The 17353-nt window shown below is 45.2% G+C and overlaps 1 long non-coding RNA gene across 3 annotated transcripts in view; it reads right to left on the reverse strand.

Moving 5' to 3' along the window:
- The window catches only part of LOC310703456, an 82003-nt gene extending 65644 nt beyond the window's left edge, over positions 1–16359 (reverse strand). For all 3 annotated transcript variants that reach the window (XR_014524142.1, XR_014524143.1, XR_014524144.1), the window contains exon 1: positions 15972–16359. This is a non-coding gene — a long non-coding RNA (uncharacterized lncRNA). The remainder of the gene's footprint in view (positions 1–15971) is intronic.
- Positions 16360–17353: the final 994 nt, after the last annotated feature.

Below are 17353 nucleotides of genomic sequence, written 5' to 3' on the forward strand. Positions count from 1 at the left end.
GGTCATAGGATACATTTAGCACTTTTGATATTGCTGCATAGCCATCCAGCTGGGATGGCTACATGACATGTGATGCCTGATTGCTTTTGTACAGTGGTAGCTCCTGCCTATTACTTTCCAAATTAAAATCTGTTGCTTTTGGTAGCGAGACCAAATCCGAATTCTGCTTCAACATAAACACTTGGGACAAATAGCCTCTCAACTAGCAATGTCAGGTTTCACTGGCCCTTTTCAATCCATTTCTAAGATTATCAAGTAACCTATTCATTTCAATAATTGCAGCTGTTCTGCAATTATGTCAAATCTTTGTGGAGTCTTTGTTCTGATTTGTTTGTGGGGTGGTTATATGACAATGAGCATTCATCGTGGGTTGCTTGTGTTTATAATCATTTCTCTATCCCACACTTTTCAGGGCATTTCCCCACCTAACTGCAGAAAGCTGTTGTTATTTTTTAAGTAGCTTTGTTGCATTGAGGTGACGGAACAATTTTATGCACTTTTAATTGCACAAATATTGGGCTCCAGTGCAGTGGCGTAGCGTGGGGGTGCAGGGGGGGCCGGCCGCACCGGGCGCAACATCTGGGGGTTAGGGTTAGGGGGCGCAAATCCACGGGTTAGGGGGCGCAAATCCACAGGTTAGGGGGCGCAAATTACTTGCCTTGCCCCGGGTGCTGACAACCCACGCTACGCCACTGCTCCAGTGTGCACTTGAATCCCTCCTGCAAAACAGTGACCATCTGCAGGTGAACTTAGTCTTTTGCTTGTTTTTCAGAACACAAGTTCCCAGAATTTGGGTGAAGGGTAGCAATAGCAACATGTAGCTTATATAGACATCACTAGTTCAACTGGCTTAATCGCCATTTCCTCACCCCAAGCTGTCCTGGGAGTTGTAGTTCTAGGAAAAGGAAGGGGAAAGCCATAGATCATTAGCAGAGAATTCTCAGCACCCTTGCCAGACAACAGTCCCCAGGGTTGTTTTCCCTGGTCCCCTGCTAGCAGTGTTCACTCACTTGCAACCAGATCCTCTACATATTTAGCCAAAAGCAACTTCCACTGATTTCAACGGGACTTGCTCTCAACTATCAGTACTGTCCACCCCGAACAGATAAAATGACTTGGGGAGGCAGGCAGTTGGAATACCCAGTGATTTGTACATAATGCCAAACCATGGAAAACAGGCTCAAAAGTCCTCCGTAGGAATTTGACTAAGTTCACATTTAAAGGCAGACTTTTCAAAAATTGCACTTTCCAAAACAATTCACAAACCAAAGCACAGCCAACCTTCAAAATTTGCACATCTCTGAATTTTGCAATGCAGTTCTCAAGCCAAGTAACGCTTACCAAAAAAAAATGCATGTAAGAGGGCAAAGTGCGCATAACAGTGCATCTCTCATATATGGGGAAATTGCTTTGCCTAAAGAAATTTGCGCTGACATTTTTTTCTAAAAGACAACACCCAAATATTGCTGCAGAAATGTGGAGCATGGAATTTGTGATGAGGAAAACGAGAAACAGAATGAAATGAAACTGACAGATTTGCCTATTCCTGTTCCTCCAACTGCCTAATCCTCAATCCCAGGGTTCTTCCCCTATGGAGAGAGACAAATATAGGCAAGAATAATGGCAGACACTCTTGGTAGCTGAGATAAAGCTTGGTTGGCCTCAAGCCTTGATACATGACCTGAGGAAAGATTTCTGATATATTCACAACCACTGATTCTGCAAAAACAGCAAACTACTGGTCACTGAAGAAAACTTTTGGTTACACAAACAATAGGATTTGGGATGGATCTCCAACTTCATCTGCATGTCATAGCCTTGTCCTAAAGTCTGAGTCACCCTGACCCTATCCTTGTTGGAAGGCCGTGTAGGCATTTAATACTATTAATCAGGCGTAGGCAAACTTAACCCTCCAGATGTTTTGGGACTACAACTCCCATCATCCCCGACCACTGGTCCTGTTAGCTAGGGATGATGGGAGTTGTAGTCCCAAAACATCTGGAGGGCCGAGTTTGCCTATGCCTGCTATAAATACATGGCAAAGGAGCATATATCCAGCTCTACCCCCTGCAGGCTAGCCTGGATTTAGCAGGCAAATCCTGGTTTCCTTCTGCTGCATTGAAGTGGTGCTAATGAGTGCAGTGATAATGTCTGAGATCACAAACATGCTATTAAGCAGTGACTGGAAACACTGTCTAAAGAAGCATGCCAAAGTGAGCCTTCTCCCGTGATCAAAGAGTGGGATTTTAACTCCCACATAATACATTCTTACACCTGCCTCCTAGCATTTCAGGTGAGCAAACACTGACACTACAATGTAGGGTTTTCTCCATGGAAAACATGTACTAGCAATACCACAAGCTACAAAAATGGGTGCATGATCAATGACTGTAATGATTCCTGTAACGACTCCAGTGTATCAGGGGAAACATTGCGAATCCATATTCAAGACAGCTCAGAACATTGGATATTGTAATATGAATGCCGTCAGAAACAGTAGCAACTTTATTAAACATTTGTGAATGCCCAAAGGCTCTGACTACTTCATTTGTTTAGCACAAGTGGTGTGCTAGGTGCTGAACCCAAAGGGCTTTCAAGTAATGGATAAGAAAAGGAGAAAGATAGGGGAAAGCCAGGGACTGATTCAGAATAGTGTTAATTCAAGATGCCAGTAAAGTTCACCTGCCAAGCTTCCTTCAAGGAAACCCTTTGGAGAACCACAGACACAACCAGATCTACTTCTTAGTGTGCATTCATGATGAGTTGTGCTCATATTGTGGCTGCTATTAAGGCAGCCACAGACAATACCCCTTCACAACTGTTTGCACTTGCAAAAGTTTTGGGGCAGTCACACTGCTTCATTTCCAGTCAGTGCACATCCCATAACTTGCTGCTGATGTCTCACACAGGCATACACACACACACACACAGAGAGAGACAGAGAGAGAGAGAGAGAGCACACAGTAGCAGTCCCAAAGTCGCAGTGGGGTTTAAATTGAGAAAGCAGGGCGAAAGCGTACAGCCGCGCAGGGGAAAATTCTAAGAAATAAAGCAGGCACACAACAACTGAATGGGGGGAGCCAGTAACTCACGCAAAACTTCCCTGATGAAAGAGCCTCCCTTCTTCCAAGTAAAATCCACGTGGTCGCTTCCTCGCTGCTGAGCTCGTGAAGGAGATGCAAGGGAAGGTCCTTGATTTGCGATGGGAAGGCGGAAAATGAGGCAGAATGGCTGGCGCAGCAGTAACATAAACTGCAATCCACACCCACTCCAAGCCGCCCGGTTGGGCGCTTACCTGTGGGCGTGGTGCGCCAGCCAGGTGAGTGGGTGATGCAGAAATCGCGTCCCGCCCACAACACCTCCCCTCTTGGAGGGAGGAGAGGCTAACCACAAATGTTCTGCTTAATCTCATGTTCTGATCAATATCCATTTCAAAACGACAAATAACTTTCTGCTGGGGTAAATACAAACACAACTACTCTGTTTGCACTTTAGTAAAGTACCTGATCCATGATCAGATGAAATAATATTCCTTAAATGTGAAATGTGGACCACTTATAAACACCATCTCCAACTCCTTGAAAGATTCCATCAATGGTGTCTTTTTTACACATCACTTGGGAAGACAAGTAAACTAATGCCAGTGTACTAGAAGAAGCAAAGATCACCAGTGTCGAAGCAATCATTCTTCAACATCAACTTCATTGGACTGGTCATGTTGTTTGGATGCCTGATTATCGTCTTTCAAAGCAACTACTCTATTCCGAACTTTAAAATGGTTAGCGTAATGCTGGTGGTCAACAAAAGAGGTTCAAAGACTCTCTCAAGGCAAATCTGGTGCCCTCTGGGAAACACTGGTTTGCGAGTGCTCCAATTGGAGAACAGCTTGTACCAAAGGCGTCATGGGCTTTGAAGACCCTCAAACTCAGGATGAAAGGGAGAAACGCGCTAAGAGGCAGACATGCTTGGCAAACCCTCACCACGATCAACTCCTGCCCAGAAACCTATGGCTCCACTGTAGAAGGATGTGTGGATCCAGAATTGGCCTCCACAGTCACTTACGGACTCACTTTTAAAACCGTGTTTATGGAAGACAATCTTACTCGGCTATGAGTGATCTCCAAAGAAGAACAACATGTTCACATGAAATAATATTCCTTAAACTGGCAAAAGTGGTTATCAACGTATGTACAAGAAGCTCTATATGGTATAGTTTGAAAAAAAGAGACAAAAGTTATGATAAAAGGTAAGTTATCTTATTTGAGATAAATAACCAGCCAAATTCTCGGGGTCACTGTTCAGGGATTATTTTATACAGTTGTGACCTTGGGGAAGTAAAGGAGATCTGAAGAAATTTGTGAATGACACTGAGTTAGGAACCACAGTAAATGGGGAGAAGAATTGCTCCGTTACGCAGAATAAATTGCATGACCTTATAAAACGGAATGATAGAAATATAATGAAATTCAATAGTACATAGTATAAGGTCATGCACACAGGGATAAATAATCAACATTTTTGTTATCACCTGGGGACTCATCAGTCAGCCACTGTTGACTTCATTCACACAAGGGAAAACAAAATTCTGCATGTGGGGACAACTTTGCAGTCGGGATGAGAACTGCTCTGCATTTCTGACAGTGGTAGGACCAGTGTCTAGTGACAGATATGTGGCTGGTATGTGTGTGTCATAGCTGTCAACTTACAGATTTGAAAATAAGGGATCAGCAGCCAAAATAATGGATTTTAGTCAACCAGCTGAAATACGAAGTTAAAAGGGACCAGATAATTTTGGAGAGCAGCGCCGGTTTTTAGCCCTTCGTTTCCAGAGGTTGCTGCTCAAGACACCAGCTAATGAAACACTGCAATTAAATAACTACAAGCAGCAACCACTTTTCGCGCAAAAGGAAGTCCAAGTTATGAAGATGCTGCTGCAGTTCTGTATCTTTTCTCTCGTGCTCCATCTGCAGCTCTCATTTCCATCAGATGAGGTAGGAGGAAGGGGGGGGGAAATAGCGCCCAAAGTAAACCCGCAGATCAGACCATCTATGCTAGTCTACCACTACAAATCTATGGGACTTGCAGTCCTTCCTCCACTTTCCCCCTCTATGGTTAGCCCTTGGAACTCCTGCCCGCGCCTCCGCCTCCTCTCTCTGAACTGCTTTCTCTATGGTTGCCCTCGCTCTCCTCTCAAGGCTCCTCAGCAATTCATAGGCTGCGCCAGGCTGCCCATCTCATCTGGGGCCTTTGGCGGTGCAGCCGAGGTACAGCCTAGCGAGAGCAGCGGCGGCAGGGAGGCCCCAGTTCGGTGGCCGCGAGGAGGATGGCGGTGGAAGGGCCCGAGGCTCCCGCCAGTCCCGGCGCAGAGGGGCTCCCGGGGGCCGAGGCTGGTGAGAGGAGGCCAGAGGGGGGCGGGCCGGGCAGCCAAGCAACACAGTTGGAGCCTCCCTCCTCCCTGGCTGGCAGGGAGGGAGGGAGAGGAGCTGCTTCCTTTGAAATTTAAGGGACATCATCAATAAGGGACAGCAGCGGGACACAGCGCTGGGATAAGGGAGTTTCCCACCAAATAAGGGACGGTTGACAGCTATAGTGTGTGTGTGTGTGTGTGTGTGTGTGTGCGCGCGCAATGTGTTCCAAACTGTGCAAACACAAGCTTATCTCCGCAACCTCAGGGCACATTCTACCAAGCATAACAATGAGTCATGTGTAGTAAAGATAACGTGGAATTTCCATCTCTTGGTCACACTTTCTGGGCGAGCTCCTGCCCATCAAATTGCTTGGGAGCAGAACAGCCATTAAGAACTCCAATGGCTTTCCATGGGAAGGAAGGCAGCGTTACGAAGATGGTCCAAGCTGCCACCTGAAGGAGGGAGCGGAAAGTGAAGAAGGCCTGTTGTGTGCCATTTTCAATGAGGCCAGATGGGCGGTAGAAGCAAACTCCTTTCTACCCCCACCGTTGCGCCACTGCCAGTCCCACCAATGCTTTACCCGTTCCACCACTGCACCATTGCCCTCACTGCTGCCATGGGTGCAGCCATGGGTGAGGGGGAAGTGGCAGGGTCAGTGGGAATGTGGGAACAATGGTGGGCACGGGAGGACGGGATAGATCTGCAGGGCAGGTGGGGCTGTGTGAGAGGGGTATTTTCCCTGCAGTGGCAAAACATCTCAGGCCGGCCCTGGGCATAATGGCTTCCTCTACTGTGTCCATGTTTGGATCTGGGACAGACACGAACAGGGATAGGGATGCCTTGGGGAAGTAAAGGAGATTTGAAAAATAGGGGAGGGGAGGAACAAAAACCGGAAAAATAAGAAATCAAGATAACAAACTTTTTATAAAAGAATGGAAATGGCTTGCTGAGTATTTACAAACAAATTGTAAACAGGCAAGAACATTGGCAGGATTATTGTAACAACCTGCAGTTTCCTAAGAGTATAATATTTAAAGTAGATGAATAAATGAACAAATTAAGTTAACCTGGATATGCAGAAAATATTAAAAATAAATTTAAGGAACCGCAGAAAGACGGGGAAGGAAGACAAGTTTTTAAATGTTAAAATGACTATAAAATTATTGAAATGAAAAACCTGAAAATCATAAATAGTTTTAAAAAATGGATAGGGAAGCCTGAGGTGTCTGTTTTCAGGCCAGGTTCAGAAATGGACTTTGGTAGTGCCTTAAAGGAGAAGCAAGCTTTCAAAAATACTGGATTCCTCCCCGACCCCCAGCTCATATCAAAATACAAGCCACAGAAGGATTTGTTGTTTCTCCCCTCTCTTCTGCGTCAGTCCTTTCCTTTTCCTAACCCCAAACACATCCCTTTTTTTAACCTTCAGGTGGCAGCGGCTGTGAGAATATTTGTGGACCACATGGGGAAAAGAGAGGAGGAAGATTTCCCCTTTCTTTCCTCGGCCTCCTTTGTCTGTTGCACAGTGTGGGAGTGACCAGGTGAAAGGCATCTCTCATCATTTCCAGTGTCCTGGCACGTTATCAGTGGGCTGAGCTTTCAACCCAAGTCTAAGCAGGTGTGCTCAGAAAACGTGTTCTCCCTAGCAGAGAGCACGTGTTGCGGTGGGGGATTGTTGCTGGGCGGATTTGTAGAGGGACCCAGGCAGTGAATTGGTTAATCGGGTCGCTGGGGAGAACTGCTTGTTGCCAATTTTGAAGGAGGGGTCAGAGGTTTTAAATACTGGTCGCCCAACTTTGAACGTTCTCTTGGCTGCTTGCACCGGATCACCCGCCCACCCTCCGTGTATTGGGGGGGTTGTTCGCTTGACCTTGCTATGCCTGTCATGGGGTTGTCTGCTTTGAGGCGGGGGCCTGGTAGGAATTTGTCCATTTGGCTGATTGGCTGGTGCCATTTGGTTTTGCCTACTGCGTAGCAAATCGTCACAACTTGTAAGGTTGGCGGTTAGGCATTGGTTCAAATTGGTTGGTGGAGGGGTAAGTGCCCACCCCTCCAATGGTGGTGCGGAAAGGGAATTCCGTTAAAGGAATCCAGGGGCTTGCCATTCTTTTCGTCCTTGTCCCTGGCATCGGACTTGGGCCGTGCAAGCCACCAGGAGCATGAGGGTGAGAAGTGAGGGACTGAGGTCCAGCTTCATTTTCTCCCCAAAAGTTGTTTCCCGCACTGGCTTTCACTGGAATCCGGAAGTCAGTTCTGTCCCCTGGACAAGGACAGACAGTTGGAACCAATGCCTAAGCAACCACTCACTTGGATGTATTTAAATAAAGTTGTGACCAAAATCGTGCCAAAAACCCAAACCAAAATTGATGTGTGATGTGTGAGTTATTGGGGGGGGGGGGGCTTGGGGACCTTGACACACAAGTAAGTTCTACTGAATTTACTCCCTCTCAAGGGTGATATTCAGTGTTAGGCTGCATACACACCACACATTTGAAGCGCGCGCACACACACACACACACACACACACACAGAATCCTTGGGAACTATAGTTTGTTATGGGTTTCATGGATTCTGATATTTACTGTGAGGAGTAAATACCGTAACAGTTTCTTGCAGCTATCATCCTACTCAGAAGAGATCCATTTGTTTAAATGGGTCTACTCAAAATAGTGAAGGGCCTCAGAAATAGAAACTTCCAGCACGCAGTTATCGTGCAACTGTTACAAGACGAGCAAGGCCATAGCAGGCAGACAAACAAGAATGAGTAAATTAAGAATCTAACCTTCAAAAGGAGAAACATGGAATGTTAGAGCCTGATTGGATAAGAATGTAAAGCTTCACTCTCTGCTTATTTGTATAGTCTATAAAAAGTGGGTGCACCCTGATTGGGGTGTGCAGATTGCGAACATATTGCACTGCACCATTTGCTTTGCAGATGCGAACCAAATAAACTCTGCTTAAAACCTGAATTGGTGTTTGCCTCCCTGTGTCCAGTCCGTGCTCCAGAATATCCGAGTCACATGCGGTCCAACAATACTACTTAGTTTGATATCACCCTAGAATCATAGAATCATAGAGTTGGAAGAGACCACAAGGGCCATCGAGTCCAACCCCCTGCCAAGCAGGAAACACCATCAGAGCACTCCTGACATATGGTTGTCAAGCCTCTGCTTAAAGACCTCCAAAGTAGGAGACTCCACCACACTCCTTGGCAGCAAATTCCACTGTCGAACAGCTCTTACTGTCAGGAAGTTCTTCCTAATGTTTAGGTGGAATCTTCTTTCTTGTAGTTTGGATCCATTGCTCCGTGTCCGCTTCTCTGGAGCAGCAGAAAACAACCTTTCTTCCTCCTCTATGTGACATCCTTTTATATATTTGAACATGGCTATCATATCACCCCTTAACCTCCTCTTCTACAGGCTAAACATGCCCAGCTCCCTTAGCCGTTCCTCACCCTACGTGTGCTTTGCACTGCAGACTTAATTCCAAATAAGCATGCTTACAACTCGTTTCATGCCTGCAAAATTTGTGTAATTTGTATATTTGCATAAGTCACAGCAACAGCCATCTGAATCTGTGTGTGTAAATTACCTTTTCAGGACATGAAATTGCACCAGAGTACTTCTCCTGGGTTTTGGAGCATATTTCCATCCTGTTCTAATCTGTGTGGTTACACACATCCAGTTTAGCCCCTAAAGCAGCACTTTAGAGTGAACTTGCTGGATCCTAGCTATGGATGGGGATTAGACTCAGTTCACTTTTAATATTCAAAGTTTTCAAAACTGCATTACATTACTGGAAACCGCCTTGCAAAAAATGTACATATTAGGAAAAAATTGCATGCAAAACTCTGTATTTGTGAAGAAATACACACCAAAATGCTTGTGTATTTTCATGAGACCTCTTTTTTTAAAAAAGCAAACTGATGTGGAAATGTGAACAACTGAAATTTTCCAAGAATGGAAAATTTAGAAACTGAAACAGATTTACCCATCCCTAATCCCAGCATAAGGCTGCTGCTCTCTATTAGAAATTTCTCACGCCAATGTCAGAAAGGCATTGATGCAGTCCTTTGAGAAAGTGTTATAGCTTAAATAGCATTTATAGTCCACAGAAAAAGGTGATTAGAGGCTTAGGTTGGCACTGATGCTAGAACAGGTGTGGAATTAGTGACGAGGCAAACTCCTTTCAGCTCAATTCAGAATTGACTCAATGTTACGAGTTGTCTCAGCAAGTGAAAGAAGCTTGCCTGCATCTGGTGTGCTTGTACGCATGCAGACTATGACCTGTAGGTTTGTTTTTTCTCTTTCAACCTATCCCATAGACACCTGAAAATTCAGTTGCCTGCCCCAGACACACACAACCAGAAACAACAGTCATAGGTAAGGCTTATAAGAAAGAACCAAGAGAACTGACTGACCCACAGAGTATAGAATCTCACCCAACAAAAGGCTGATTTGCTTGGTCAGGTAATCTGGGTACAGAGGTAGATTGAGGGCAGGAGAGCTGCAACTATGACCTAGTGAATTGAGCAGAAACGAAGGTGAGAGGCAAGGGGTGTTGTGGTCTGGCTGGCTGCAGAGGGCAGACTGGGAGGGGGTGCCGGAAGCTGAAGAGGTAACAGGGTTTAGTGCGCAGTAAGAGGCTGGGGCAGAGAGCAGTCCTGAATCGGAGGCAGGAGAGGAGTGGGGGCCAGGAGACAGAAATGAGGCAGGCTGCTGAAGAATCCAGGGAGTCTCCCCTTCTTGCTGCGACCTGCTCCCCTCCTCTCTGGTCTCCCAGAACATGCAGAGAAATGTAGAGGGTGAAGCAACAAGAGACAAGACAATGGAGCCTTAGGCTACTGGGGAAGGAGCCTTAGAGAATGGTGGGAATGGTGGGAAGGCAGTCTTTCCAACTGTTTCACTGGGGCAAGACCTACTGGGAAGAGTTGCTGTGACCACTAGGCCTGTGCTGTTTGGGTTTCTTTGAATAAAGTTAACTTCACTGACACCGGTGTTTTTTTTATTGCTGACCTACTCCTGTGAAATTTGAAAGACCAAAGCCTGCCCTTGCTGGGTATGTCATTCACTGCAACCAACAGGCATTTCAAAGAGAGCATACAATTAATACAAAATATCCTCTGGACTTCTACCTGCAAAGCAACTGGCCCTGTTGCAGCTGACATAAAGGCTTGGTGCACTCTAACCCTCCAGGTATAAACTATACAAGTGAAGAGCTAACGGGCCACGACTACTGCCCCTACCCATCACACCCCTATACCCTACAGTCTCCCTTGATGTCCACTCATTGAGAAGAACTTTGGTAACTGAGCCCATTTGGATACAGTGGGATATTCATAAGCTCTCCTTCCTGGCATTGCACTCAAACGTACGGACATTATGGACATTATAGGAGCCAGTGGACAATCTCCAGCTGTCCCTTCCACAAGCTGGCTATCTACATGGACTGAGGGAGGCCTCTTCTGAATAGCCCTATACAGTGGTACCTCGGGTTACATACGCTTCAAGTTACATTCGCTTCAGGTTACAGACTCCACTAACCCAGAAATAGTACCTCAGATTAAGAACTTTGCTTCAGGATGAGAACAGAAATCGTGCTCCGGCAGCGCAGCGGTAGCGGGAGGCCCCATTAGCTAAAGTGGTGCTTCAGGTTAATAACAGTTTCAGGTTAAGAACGGACCTCCGGAACGAATTGAGTTCTTAACCCGAGGTACCACTGTATTTTCACAGCAGTCAATGAGAGTTTCATCAGGAGTGAAAAGTAGCCTTAAGGAACTTCCACGAGGTCACTTACAAACTGCCGAATGCTAGCCACATATGCTCAGAATCTCATTTGGCATTCCTAGCTGGAGAAGAGCTACTCTGGGGAATGGCACTTGGTTCCTAACACAGCTGAGCAGTATTCTGGGTAAATTTGTATGCTGCACCAAGCAATTATGAATGTAACGCTGATAACATCCCCTACCCGGAAATATAGTCGCTTTGTAGGAGATGTTGTTTCGCTCCCAGCCATCCGGTTCTATGCACTCCAGCAAGTCCTACCATTTCAAACTCTGTTGTCTGAAGCACCTTCAGTTTGGAGGGCAGCTCTAATTAATGAGTCAGGGTTTATTGGCTGTGATAAGCAGCTCAATGGGAAGGTCAAACGCAGACGGCGGTCTTTGTGAAATATTTCTCGAAATGGCAACCATCTACTAATTCCTGGCCCGCACCTGCCGTTTCCTAATAGAAATGCTTCAGGCTCCCATCAAGAATGCTCGGTAGTTTGGGAGAGCGAATGTAATTTAGCTTATCTCATGCAGGGCAATAAAGCATTTTGGTAGCACTGGCATGTGCATTTTATCATGGTCAATAAAGCTGAAGGTCACACCACTAAAAAAAAAAATCGGGGACTTCTCCCTTCAGAAAATGGCAGTAAATATTTGGCAGCAGCTTTTGATGAGGAATGTGCTAAAAACAGTTCGATATGGGAAAGGGGGCATTGTTCTACTTTCTCCCAGGTGCAGAAGGTTTAATAGATATGATTGATTTTTGGCTTTTGGAACCAGATCTTGAACCACTTAATAATCCAGATCAGTGGGCTGGGCTGTGGTTTCTTTGTGGAAATGGAAACTCACTCTAGCATGTTCTTGAACAAAATCTGAGCATGAACACTGCAGAGCCTAGTAGGGCCCACCCTGGGTTTTTGTGGGTTCATGGCAGAAGTACTTGCACTGCAAGCCTCGTTCTTAGAAGACACCAACAGGTCAAAGGAAACAGGAAAGGGAAATGGAGATGGGAAATTAGAAGGATTCAGCTCCGCACCACAAGGAGCATATAACATGGAAAAGAGCAATGAACATTAGTGTATTTCTGTTGGGAATAAGAAAATGTTTCTGGCAGTAAAAATAGAATAACAGTGGCAATGTAGCTACCATATTTTCCGCTCTATAAGACGCACCAGGCCACAAGGCGCACCTAGTTTTTGGAGGAGGAAAACAAGAAAAAAAATTATTCTGAATCCCAGAAGCCAGAACAGCAAGAGGGATCGCTGTGCAGCGAAAGAAGGGATCACTGTGCAGCTGCACAGCCTGCATTAGCTTCATAAGACGCACATACACTTCCCCTTACTTTTTAGGAAGAAAAAAGTGAGTGTTGTAGAGCAAAAAATATGGTATTTGCTGGCCTTCGTGACATCCAAAATCAGCTGCCTGAGTCAGCCACCTCATAACTAGCTCTGCCATTTTGATAGGCCATGATCTAGTTCTCTTCAGATATTAGACCAACTCCCATCAGCCCCAGCTAGCATAGGCAACGGTCAGGAATTATGGGAGTTGCATTCCAACACGGCTGGCCCAGAGGGGAAAGGGGACCATGTAATATGTCTGCACAGTGCCAAACTTGTAGGACAGAAGCTCACTAGGCCATCTAGCTTCCCAAAACCAGGTACAATATTGTTTATGGAATAACAAATGCAGTGTTGGCAAACTCATTCATTCCAGATGGAAACCAGGATCAGTCATCAGCTCTGGATAAATCCTCGGCTGAAGCAGAGTGCACTGGAGGGATTTGAGGTTTGTCTGGGGGTAAAGGAGGACCTTTAAGAAGCATGTGTGAAGGGTCAAAGTTGGGGGCACATATTGAAGCTTGTCAGGGTGCCTCAGACACACACACACAAAATACTGCAGACAAGTCTCTGCTAAAAGTAAAACCAATGTTTCCAAGCTTCTCATATAAGGAAAATGCTAGGGTGCAAGGGGAGGTGGGGGGTAGGGAAACACCAGGGATGAGGTGGGGTGGGGGAGATTTGCTATGACTAACAAATCAAGCCAAAGGGGATGATTTTGCCCTGACTTTCCAGTCTCAGCGTTTTGGACGTAGAGACGATCTAATTCAATCCCTTTTAGTTCTCCACCCGCCTCCCCAAAAGTAAACTTTAAAGAAGATTGCAAAAACATAGTGGACTGATTTATCTGCAGTTTGGCAGGTTTCTTACCTAGGGGCGCCTCTCTAATGTGTGCTGTTTTTAGACAAATTGTCCACAATACATCATGAGAGATGAAGCAATTCCCATTTTTGATCCATCCTCAAACTGCAAAGTCTGCCCTTGCAGAATATCCACATGGCTACCTTCTGAACTTTGGCAGAATTCATCCTCTCACGTATGGCCCACAAACTTCATTTGATTATGTAAAAAAAGTAAAAACTATTATAGATGTTTCCTTTACAAAAAAACCAAAAACAAAACCTAGTAGTGGCACCTGCCCTCTGGAATGCCCTCCCATCAGATGTCAGGGAAATAAAAAACTGAGGTTTAGAAGACATCTAAAGGCAACTCTTTAGTGGGAAATTTTTGATGTCTAATGTTTTACCATTTTTTATGTGCTGTAAGCCACCCAGAGTGGCTGGGGAAACCCAGCCAGATCGGTGGGGTATAAATAATAAATAGTAACAACAACAACAACAACAACAACAACAACAACAACAACAACAACAACAACTTAAAAGCCCCTGAACCTATTGCCCTGTAATTAGGCAGACTTAACTGATTTGGCGGAGGGACGCGGGTGGCGCTGTGGGTAAAACCTCAGTGCCTAGGGCTTGCCGATCGCATGGTCGGCGGTTCGAATCCCCACGGCAGGGTGAGCTCCCGTCTTTCAGTCCCAGCTCCTGCCCACCTAGCAGTTTGAAAGCACCCTTAAGTGCAAGTAGATAAATAGGGACCGCTTACCAGCGGAAGGTAAACGGCGTTTCCGTGTGCTGCGCTGGTGCTGGCTCACCAGAGCAGCTTCGTCACACTGGCCACGTGACCCGGAAGTGTCTGCGGACAGCGCTGGCCCCCGGCCTCTTAAGCGAGATGGGCGCGCAACCCCAGAGTCTGTCACGACTGGCCCGTACGGGCAGGGGTACCTTTACCTTTACCTGATTTGGCGGGAGTGGGGGGTGGGTAGTGTGTTTGCAAATTTCATCCCATCCAAGGGGAAAGTGTAATAGTAATAAAAGTGTAATTTTTAAATTTTCCAGCGATTTAAAGTTGTTTTCCGAAGTGTTGAATCAGGAGCTGAACCAAATCTTGTTGGTGGATGCACACCCCGAACGGCAACACAAAGCTCAGTACCACGCTGCCTCAAAATATTTTGGTAGGCAGCGTCTTTAGAGCCACTCTGTAGAAGATCGAAATCCATATAAAGATTCACAGAGCTCTACTCTGAACAGCAGACAGCAGCTGAAGACAACGCAGGAGAGGGAAGCAGGCGCATCTGAAACGGCAGATGGAATCTAACCCACAGTTGGAGTTGAGTCAATTTTGCAACAGGGGCATACGTAAAAATATATTTTCAAGCACCACCACCACAAAACTATGCTCTTGAGAAGACCTAATCAAGCAAAGCTGCAATTATTTTAATCATTTCCCTCACTGCCGCCATACCCATCCTGAGAGTATACTTCTGTTTACAGCTCTGCCTCGGCTTCAAATTCCAAATAATGTTTTGCTATGTTCTGTTTTGACAACTCGAGTTTGGGCAAGACAAGCAAACTGGTAGGTTTAGGGAGAGTAGCTTTGGGGATTATACTTTTCTATCCCACGCTGACTTTTCTTGTCAGCCAAGGTGTATCATGGCACACAGAGAAGCGGTCACCTGAATACAGATTAAGCTTGCCACCACAAAACGCTTCAAGATGGCTGTTTCTCAAGGTGCCATTGTAGTAACTTGACTTCCAGCCTTGTGATAGAGTACTCAGGCAGAAAATACCCATTTTATCTGTACAGGCAGGTAAACGCCGATAACATTTTGAAAACTAAGGTGATTGGACCACACACAGGAAAAACAAGGATATAGTTTGAGTGTCTCACTTGTAGTCTTACAAATCATTTAATGTGTCAACACGAATTGAAGTTATTAATATTGCAGTTGTTGTATAGTGGGATTATTACTATGACTGAGATGTAATTGAAATTAGCAAGATTTTGGAACACAGAAATAAAGAAAATCATCAAACCATCAATTCTAGCACACGGGGAGCCACCTAAATTATATAATTTGTTATTTGAACGATTGGTATTAGTAATTGTATTATAAATGGGTATTGTTATAATGAGGCTATTATTGGAATGTAATTTAAAACTAAGAACAATTATTATCAAAGAAAAGAAAACCAAGGGGATCGCATGACTCATTCCACAGTCCCTGTGTGGTGAGATTCAGTGCCTCGCTGCCATTTTAGGGTCCAGTAAGGAGCAGCAAGATTACCTGCCAAGCTTGAAGCACTGCTTTTGTATATATCAAATATTAAATTGCAAATAAAACAAAACAAGAGTATATTTTTAGAGCATTTGTCATGGCTTTTTAAAAAATACACCTTACAATTATTACAGGCAGCGAACATTTTACCGGTGTTCAATTGACGTGCGATTAAGCACACATTCGTCGCTGCAAAGCATGTAAATATGGGCCATACGATATTTAAAATGTGCCTTTCCAGTGAGTCCCAATAGGTTCCCTTTTAGAAGCTATTTCTAAGCTTTCCCACTTCCCTAGCATAGAGTCCACATTTTTGATAAGTCATAAAATGGCTTACTTACAAAACTCTCTGATTAATAGGCTTTTCCATGCAGGAGTCAGCAAAGGTGCGCAGGAAGTTGGAAATGTTGCTTAGTCACAAAAGTTTCTAAACTCTTAGGGCAAAAAAATGCTATTTTCAGACTCCATTCTGGTCTGAAATGAAAGAATGCTGCTTAAAGCCAAGCTCAGAGCTCCTCACCTATTGAAATCCACAAGGAGGGAGGGAAGAAGGGAGAACAAAGATTTGGTGACCCATTTCCTCCCAAGGTGAGAGGAAGTGACATAGGCAGGACAGCTAACTCTATGGTTTTAACCTCTTCATGCACTAATTAGATCTAAGCACGCTAGGATTATATATGAGGTGGGGCCCTGCAATTTGGGGACTTGGGTAGAAAGGTTGGGTTCAATTTGGTTTGTTTTTTTTCTCTGAGATGGAAAATAATACTGGGGCTTTATAATGCTCACCTCTAGCAGATATGGGGTGAAGATGGAGTGAGGGGAGAGAGACTTGTGCTGGCCATCAAGCATTGGCTTTTCCCCACTGCCTTGCCCCACCCTCCAGCCCAGCAGAAGCAGCTGGGAAAGGAGAAGAGGAGTTATAGGTTATATATATAATTTTATGAGTTGTGTGTCTTTGTTTTTACATGGTTTTGCTTGCACTGTGGTGTTTTATGCATTGCAGCTTGCTGTTATTTTTATTGATTGTAGTTTAGTAATTATGATTGTACTTGTTAAGCGTGAATTTGTTTCATTTTAATTTGCTAATATATTACATGCTGATAATTGCACTGTGTACTACTCTATTCAAATGGATTGCTGAATATTATTTTATTTGACAGAAGTAGTTTAAAGTCGTGTTTTTATTATGACTTTTGTATTTGGTCAGATTGTGTTACAAGGTGTATGATCTTTGTCAGGCAACTGCCATCGGCTCAGGGGCGAGAGGGGAAAGGCCGGATGGATTACAGAGAGCCCCCAAAGATTGTGGGAAGCAGCACCTCCTCAGCGGAGGAGAGTAGCCACGCCTCTAGTGGAGAGGAGCTGCAGGGCTCGGAGGAGGCAAGGCGGTGCCAGGACACCTTGCCTGGGCAAAGCGGGGACGAGAGAGGTCCTCCGTTACCCACGCCTTCCTTGCGCAGTAGGCTTCCGCGCAGAGAGGGGAAGCGCAGACTGGGCGTCAAGAAACTACTCTGCTGGGGAAGGTTAAAGGACCTCCCACTCTCAGATTCTGCCAGCAAGCCATGGAATAGTGGCGCTCTGCACAGTGAAGGGTTTTTTTTTGACACCAATAACAAAGCTTTACGGCCGACCAGGGAGGCATTTGCCTGATTGCTCTCGAGCAACCCCCTGATACCCTTACAATCTTTGTGGCGTATTTTGTTGTTTCTTTAGCCTGTAGACT

Source organism: Podarcis liolepis, assembly GCF_965112155.1.
Source record: "Podarcis liolepis genome assembly, chromosome: 3".
In the NCBI taxonomy this organism is placed as follows: domain Eukaryota; kingdom Metazoa; phylum Chordata; class Lepidosauria; order Squamata; family Lacertidae; genus Podarcis; species Podarcis liolepis.